This window comes from Mustela erminea, chromosome X, assembly GCF_009829155.1.
Source record: "Mustela erminea isolate mMusErm1 chromosome X, mMusErm1.Pri, whole genome shotgun sequence".
In the NCBI taxonomy this organism is placed as follows: Eukaryota; Metazoa; Chordata; class Mammalia; order Carnivora; family Mustelidae; genus Mustela; species Mustela erminea.
The window spans coordinates 32,663,406-32,672,567 of NC_045635.1; the positions used below are offsets into that span (position 1 = coordinate 32,663,406).

General features: G+C 39.5%; 1 pseudogene; it reads left to right on the plus strand.

Moving 5' to 3' along the window:
- The first annotated feature begins 423 nt into the window (after positions 1-423).
- On the plus strand, positions 424-1,035 carry LOC116582225 (annotated as a pseudogene).
- The last annotated feature ends 8,127 nt before the right edge of the window (positions 1,036-9,162 follow it).

Here is a 9,162-nt window from a genome sequence, read left to right on the forward strand (position 1 = left end):
CCAGGTGCTGTGCAAAGTCCTTTTCATGCATTGTTGCATCTAATCCTTGAAACATAGAGCATATTATCACGTTTTGTAGTTGTTGACACTGAGGTTCTTTATAGAATATTTTTCTTTCTCTTCACATAACTTGCCACAAATCATAACTATATATTTGTTTGCTTGATACCAAATTTTTGGTTAATACCAAAAATTATAATTGCAATGTAAATGAAGCCTTTTCTTGTGAGAGGTAGCTGGTTGGTGAGGTAGGAAAGGCAGCACAAGAATCTGCATCAAGTTTGATTCAAGCTCAGAGCAACTGTAGCCTGGGCTCTACCTTCCAGAGACTGAGGACTGTCTACCCCTCCTAGCTGCCTGAGTGCTGGCTCTGGATACAGACTGTACTGGAGTTTAATGGCCTTTCCCCGGGGAGGGGAAAAGATGAGCTTCCTCTTCAGCAGCCATTATTCTAATGCATTTAAGTCAAAGAAAAACATCCCTGAAGGAGTTCATTAGCGCGAACACTTAAAACATGCAGAAGCACTCTGGGAAGTGGGACTACTACAAGAGCAGTCATGTTGCCAGAGGAAGAAGACTTCAGTCAACAGATGACAGTTAGCAATGTAGATTTCTTCAACCAGGTTAGAACTCTGCACTGAAGCAAGCTGTCTAGTCATGTCTGCAGGTCCAAGATCTGAATATCATTGGGAAGATGCTATTAATATTAAGGCCCAGCCAAAGGTTCTGTTCCAAAATATATTGACTATTTGATGGTTTGAGTTCAGGGTTAACTTGACCATGAAATCCTTTTTCCTTTTAAGATTGGTGTTCCATTTTCCCAAAACTTTGTATCTGTGGTAAAGACTATTCTAAAACATTTGTTCAAGGTTTATATCCATATTTCTTGCCAACACTTTGATTCTGTGATGCAGCTGCAAGGAAAGACCTGCCACAACACACATCCTTCAAGTATTTTTATTTGTTTCAAAGTTCAATTTCATTGATAGGTGAAAGTTAGCACCACTAGTGGAATTCACTAAAAGATTTCTGTAACATGTTGTTGCCCTCTTGCTTCATCTACTGCAAGAGTTATCTTATTGCCAGTCTGTGAAAGACTTGAGTTATAGGTCGAAATGTGTCCTCTCCAAAAATTATATGTTGAAGTCCTAAGTACTAATACCTCAGAATGTGATTTGGAAATACTGCTCTTGCACATGTAATCAAGAAGAGGTCATTAAGGTGGACCCTAATCCAGTATGTCTGGTGTCATAAAAAGAAAATTTGGACACAGAGATGTACACACAGGAAGAGTGCCATGTGAACATGAAGGCAGGGATCAGGGTGATGTGTCTATAAGTCATAAAGAGAGGCCTAGAATGGATCCTTTCCTCACAGTTCTTAGAAGGAACCAACCCTGCCAATGCCTTGATTTTGAACTTCTAGACTCCATAATTGTGAGATAAAATACTTCTGCTTTTCTGAGCCATTTAGTTTGTTGTCCTCTGTTACCCTGGCAGCCCTAGCAAACTAATACAGCTGGTAATGCAAACACCAGGATACAAAAACCCCATTATCTTTGTTTACTGATAAAATTGTTTCAAGGGTAGATTGGCTTTAAAGCAAGAACTGAAGAGCATAAGTAACTTTAACGTACTCTAAGACCTGTTATTTTCACAAAGTCACACTTCGTTGTAATACGTGGTGACCAAACTGCACTTTATTAGTTTAGCCATTGTTTCTTTGCTGAAGAAACTGACTGAGTGTATTTCTGACGACAACATAATAGATAATGGGAATTTCTGCCAATAATTTATTAGCAAGTTTCCAAACCAAATTTCTTAGCAACACAATCACATAATCAGATAAGTTTCATCTTACTTCAATTTAGAAACTTTTTTTTAAATATATATATATTTTAAAGATTTTATTTATTTATTTGACAGAGAGAGATCACAAGCAGATGGAGAGGCAGGTAGAGAGGGAGATAGAGGGAAGCAGGCTCCCTGCTGAGCAGAGAGCCCGATGTGGGACTCGATCCCAGGACCCCGAGATCATGACCTGAGCCGAAGGCAGCGGCTTAACCCACTGAGCCACCCAGGTGCCCCAATTTAGAAACTTTAAAGACATTTTTAGTTGTTCTTAATATTTAGAACATTTGTATCATTTTTGTATTCTATTTTCAAGTTGGTATGGCAGTGCTTTTATTGATTAAAATTTTTCTGTGTCTGTCTGTCTGTCGATCAATTGATCTATCTATCTAAAAAAAAAACCCCATGGCTGCTATTTTAACTAGACATGGCATATGTGGTATAGGAACAACCAAGTTTTTTTTCCCTGAAATTCCTTTTTATCTTTTAATCTTCATTTGACATTTATCAGCATATAAATCTATCTAAATTGTTAGGAGACTGTATGTGTATATAGCAGAAATAATATCTTTAAAGGCTTCTACAGATAATCTGAAGATTTTTTTAAGTTTATGTATTTTTTTAATCATCTCTGTACCCAACATGGGGCTCCAACTCAGACCCCAAGATCAGGAGTTGCATGCTCTTCTGACTGAGCCAAACAGGTATCCATAAAGATTTTTATTTTGAAATGTATCATTCAAGGTAATTTTAACATATGAAGATTTTGGTTAAAAAATATGTATTACAAAATATTATCACAAACATAGTTCTCAAAGCCACTATTTTTATTCATGTTGTAGCATGGGAGTCTGCCAACTTTATCCCAATAAAAAGAAGTTAAAGGAAACCACAGTGAAAACCATGAAAAGTATACAGAATTTACAGAATGACTAGACATATAGTATGCTACCTATTATTTAATGTATATATTTATAAAATAGGAATGAGTACAATATCTTCCTTCATGTTGCTGATATTAAAAGACTAGATTGAGCCCTCATAGAGGTTGTCTTCAGTTTGACTCTTTTTGTATCAATACTCAAATTTATTTTATTTCTCTTGGGATAAAAAGGATCATCTCCTTTAATAAAAAACTTTTTTTTTCATTTGGGTCCTAGGACTTAGTAAACTCCAGCTGACTGTTTAGAATATATTAAGGCACAACACATATACTGAAACATTTACCAGGCAGAAGAAGTTTTAAATCTACCTAAATTCTGTATTTCAGAGCTGTGATTTTTTATTGTCACTTGCTGACTTTCTTGATGGCTTTGAAGAAGTTTAGATTTGACAGTATTTTTGTTACTTATTTTTCTTATTCCACTGCACTAAAAAGAAAATCATTGTTTGAAAAAATCTCTTTTTAATAACTCAGTTTTAATAGATTCTTAAATACATAAGGGATTTTAAAGAAAAAAACTCATCTAATTAAGACTGAAACCATATATCATTATTTGTGGATTTAAAGAGTGGAATATTCACTTGTGAAAAAAGAAAAGACCAGCATGAAACATTTCACAATTAATCTTTAAGCTAATCTGAAGTTATGTGTCAGACATTCTATAGGGTTACATTGAGCATTTATAAAAAATGCTGGTTTCTACTTACTGCCTAGAAGGTTACTGGGGCGCCAGGGTAGCAGGGTTAGTTAGTTAACTAACTCTTGGTTTGGGCTCAGGTTGTGATCTCAGGGTCATGGTCTCAGGGTCCTGACATTGAGCCCTGTGTAAGCCCATGTCAATCCCTGCATCAGGCTCTGCACTCAGTGTGGAGTCTGCTTGGGTTTCTCGCTCCCTCTCCCTCTGCCCCTCCTGCCTGTGCTCTGCCTCTCTCTCTCTCTCTCTCTCTCTCTCTAAAATTAAACAAACAGGGGCGTCTGGGTGGCTCAGTGGGTTAAAGCCTCTGCCTTCAGCTCAGGTCATGATTCCAGGGTCGTGGGATCAAACCCTACATCAGGCTCTCTGCTCAGCAGGGAGCCGGATTCCCCTTCTCTCTCTCTGCCTGCCTCTCTGCCTACTTGTGATCTCTGTCTTTCAAATAAATAAATAAAATCTTTTAAAAAATAAAATAAAATAAAACAAACAAACAAATAAATATTTTTTAAAAATTCCAGTTAACATACAGTGTTACATTAGTACCTGCCAACTTTATTTTTTTTAAAGATTTTTGTTTATTTATTTTAGAGAGAAAGAGAGCAAGTACAAGCAGGGAAAGGGACGGAGGGAGAAGCAGACACCCTGCTCAGCAGGGAACCGGATGTGAGACTCTCTCCCAGGACCCTGGGATCATGACCTGAGCCGAAGGCAGACACTTAACTGACTGAGCCACCCAGGCACTCCAGTGCCTCTCAACTTTAAATTAAACCTTGTTAGCTTCATTTTTTTTTAATTCCAGAAGGAATTAGCTTACATTATTCAACTAGGTTTCATTTTCATATTCGTTTCTAGTATTTTTATTTTCTCAAATGGGTCCTCACTTTTCTCTACTCATTTTCAGCAACAGAAATTCTCCCTTTCCTCATAACTAGGCTTTAGACCAAATATCATCATACCCCAAAGACAGATTACTAATTAGACACAAATCTCAAGTTTGTTGGTAACTTGAGACACATAATGGCCTTTATTATTTGTAATAAATACTTTATCACCAGGTACACCTAAACATTGATGTTAACATTACTTATTTACATAGAAGGCCAGGGAGTCAAGGGGAGGAAGAAAACTGGAAGGGGAGAGAATGGGAGAAGATGGTATCTTCTTGACTTGGCTCAAGAAGCCAGATTTGATGAGTGAGAAGGAATCTGTCTGTCATGGGCAACTTGTTCCACAACTCACCTTCCACTTTCCTCTCCAAATCAGAAGTCCTCAGTTCTCAGTGTCTATGATCTTTGCTCCTTGTACCTGATCACAGTCAAGGGGTGGAGGGTTCTTGCTCCCTTGTGCAATCACAATTAAAAAAAAATTGGACAATGACATTATCAAAGCTTGTTTTTTTTGTTTTGTTTTTGTTTTTGACAAAGAGAAAGAGATCACAAGTAGACAGAGAGGCAGGCAGAGGTGGGGGTTGAGGGGGGGAGCAGGCCCCCTGCCTGGCAGAGAGCCCCATACGGGGCTCGATCCCATGACCCTGAGATCATGACCTGAGCCGAAGGCAGGGGCTTAACCCACTGGGCCACCCAGGTGCCCCTATCATAGATTTTTATTTAAAAATTAAAATTCTGTGTGCTACAGTGTTTGTATTGGCAGCCAGGTGTATCTTCTTCAGAGTGTGAATAAATCTGTTGATTTTACAGGGCTGCTAGTTACCAAAGCATTTCCTCTTTGACTTGTAGAGTCCTAGCTCAGGTCCTTGCTTGTTACTCTACAGATGCTAATTCGCCCTCACCATGACTTTGGTGACAACAAAAGGAAAGTATTTCTAGTATTGCAAAGGCTACAAAAAGGATTCTAGTTGTGATTTTAGTTTTCCCAACTTTGTCAAGTTTTCCTTTTGGTTCTATTGGTCTGAGTGGCAGGGTTAAAGCAGAAGGGGAGCTTCTTTAAACATAACATCACTATCTCATGAGCAGAAAATAATCAGGCCTGAAAAGTAGAAGTCCTAGAAATATGTTTCTGAGTAGATTCAGTCATGGTACTGGTGCTGCCTCTGCCTGTTCGTGTAGAACTCTAGCCACCTGAGAAGTACTGGCCTTGACACTGCTAAATTGATTAAACAAGGCCATTAGACTGAGGTGGCTTTCATGTTGTGGCAGCCTACACAAACTAAATGTAAGCCTGTAAATGCCTCAAGATTATGTAATCAAAACCAAAGGACAACCAAGCACACACAGCCAACAAGGCTTTAAGCCAGTCAAATCCTTTCTTTGTTTCCTCACTTTCTCTGTGAAGTCTTTCTCTTAGCTCCTATTGTGGAGTGCTCCTAGCCACTTTTCGTTGGGCACTGCCAGATTCAAATTGATTTTTGCTCAAATAAACTCTTAAAATTTTTAATGTGCTTCATCTTCTCTCTTAACAACACCAGACACTGAACACCATCAGACATTATTTCCCCCTGCACATTCAGTTTCATGAGTGGATGTGATTTTTGCTACTATAGAATTCTGACAAAAGGGAAAATAACTATCTTACATTTTTAATTTTATAACATTTTGCATTATATTTTGATGTAGCAGGCCGTGAAAGGCTTTCAACAGGAATAGAGATATTGCATGTGGTAGTATTGAAACACCTGCATTAAAATTTACTTGGGTTTTTTTCTCACCAGATTCTATTCCAAGTAAGTATTCTGCAAATCCAAGTGGATTACCAGTGTGTTACACACTTGTTATAGAACAACTTTACATATTTGGTCTACATCAAAAATAGTAAGACTTCTTTGCCATCTAAAATAATTTTTTAAAGATTTTATTTATCTATCTAACAGAGAGAGAGATCACAAGCAGGCAGAGCAGCAGGCAGAGAGAGAGGGAGAAGCAGGCTCCCTGCCGAGCAGAGAGCCCAATGCGGGGCTCGATCCCGGGACCCCGAGATCATGACCCGAGCCAAAGGCAGAGGATTCAACCCACTGAGCCACACAGGCACCCCTAAAATATTTTAAAATATTCTTTACATTAAAATTTTGTTTTATTTGTAAACATTTAGAGGATTTGTCTATTTTTCTAAGTTAACTGCACCAAAAGTGTTTGGTATCTACTTTTGAAACTTCATCTGAATAAAATACATTGTAAGAAAAAAGTTTGCAATATATGATTGCTGAGAACACCGACTATTATGGATTTGCTAATGTGTGTGTTCCCCACATAACAAGAAATATTTGCTGAAGAAAGGAATGAGTCTCAGAGAATTTAGTAACTTGCCTTTGGTCACTGAAGGGGAGTAGGATTTGCCACCTCAAAATATGCTTCTTTGGCATAAATTAGTCATGAAAAACTTTAGACACCAGAAAAGTTCTGAAAGCAGAGTAGAAGGTTACCCTTTGTGAGGGAAACTTTTATGAAGAAAATCTCCATTTGTTAAGGGTGTTTCCTTCTTTGTACCTAGAAAGAGGAGGTTGACTCAATCAGTGGAGAAGGCAAAGACCTAAAACAGCATGGCAAGTTTACCCTTGTTTACTGTGGTTTTCCTGGAAGCCTCCCTTAATGGCTCCCCACCCTGCAACACCTTTTGTCTTAAGCTAGAGGTATTATTTAAGGTGGTGGCTCTGGCCATTACAGGGAGTTACTGTTTCTCTTCCAGGTATACAGGAGGTATACATGTTCCTAAACTTCTGGTTTTTTTTGGTTTTTTTGTTTTTTTTTTTTAATTTAATTTTATTTTTTTTTTATTTCCAGCATAACAGTATTCATTATTTTTGCACCACACCCCGTGCTCCATGCAATCCATACCCTCTATAATACCCACCACCTGGTACCCCAACTTCCCACCCCCCGTCCCTTCAAAACCCTCAGATTGTTTTTCAGAGTCCATAGTCTCTCATGGTTCACCTCCCCTTCCAATTTCCCCCAACTCCCTTCTCTTCTGTTACAGGGGGGTCTCAACCAAGAACCTAGGAGGGTACAGGGAAAATTGTTTTCCTTGCCTGTATCACTCAGCTTTGGGAAATCCTTCTTTGGGAACCATTAACTATTAGATTCTCTCTCTTTTCTTTTAAGATTTTATTTAGGGGTGCCTAGGTGGCTCAGTTGGTTAAGTGTCCACCTTTGGACCAGGTCATGGTCCCAGGGTCCTGGGATCAAGCCTCATATCAGGTTCCCTGCTTGGTGGGAAGGCTGCTTCTCCCTCTCCTCCTGTTGCTCCCCCTGCTTGTGCTTGCTCTCTCTCTCTCTCTGTGTCAAATAAATAAATAAAATCTTTAAAAAATAAATTTAAATTTTAAAAAAGATTTTGTTTATTTGGGGCTCCTGGGTGTGCCTTCAGCTCAGGTCATGATCCCAGGGTCCTGGGATTGAGGCCTGCTTCAGGCTCCCTACTCAGTGGGGAGTCTGCTTCTCCCTCTGCACCCCCCCACCACCACTCATGTTTGCACTCCCTCTCTCTCTTTATGGAATAAATAAATCTTTTTAAAAAGATTTTATTTATTTAATAGGGAGAGAGAAAGCTCTTGAGCACAAGGGGGTGACAGAGTGGGAGGGGCAAAGGGAAGGAACAGAAAGGGAGAAGGAGAGAGGAGGCAAGCAGACTTAGCCCTAAGCAAACAGCTTGACTTAGGGCTTGATATCATGATCCTGAGATCAAGACCTGAGCTGAAATCAAGAGTTGGATACTGAATGGACTGAGCCACCCAGGCGCCCCTTGGATCCTCTCTTTATACCATGGAGGGTCTGCTAAATATATAGATCTGGGTCAGCCATCTTATAAGTATTCAGACAGGAGAAAAAAGTCAAATAAGCACATGCTGGTTCTGAAATTGTCAAGCTTCTGAATCAAGGTCAGCAGGCACATACATTCAGACTTTATGTTATGAGACAAAAATAAACTTTGTTTAAACCATTGTAAGACAGGTTTTATGTTCCTTTAGCATAAAGTACTCCTTCTGGACTATTTCCCCAATAAGAGTCACAGCCTTTGTTCAGTTGCTCAAAAAGAGAGAAGTCTGGAACACTAGTTTTGAACAACCATATCATAGAGGTCCTATGTAGTCAGGAAAAAAGATCTGTTTCCCATGGCAGCTGGGGAACTCAAGTGCTCTTTGCTCTTGTGCTTCTAAGATCAGGAGGCAGAGAGGGAGGAAGGAAGGAACAAAGATATTTTAGAGCAAAGTTTCAGACTCAGCTGTAAAGACTGTGAGACTCGGGACTCCCAGGTCTATTCTAAAATCTCTTAATGTGACACTAGATTGACAAGTATTTCGTCAATGCAGAAGCCCTGAGGAGTATGGAGAAAAAACAATCTGAGGGAAGAAAACATAAGGGGATGCAGAATATACCGGGAGGTGAGGAATTTACTTCCAAGTTGACTGGCTTAACTGGAGGGGATGTGACAACGAGGACTGATACCATGATGCAGGTCAGCAGTAGGAAGGGGAGCGAGCAAGGTTCCCAAAACCCACAGAGGCTTCCTAATCATTTGCCCACGCAAGGTGTAGTTTCAGCATATGCACATGGCCTGGAGGACTGATGGCCCCTGGCACTATTAACAAATTCTCAGAGAGATCTTGGACCAAAAAGTGGTGGACACTCCCTCCTGATCCCATCAACCTGATGAACTTCAGAATGCAGGTGGACAGTCATTTCAGCTACGTGGTGATGTTGCACAGACATTTTCTAACACGT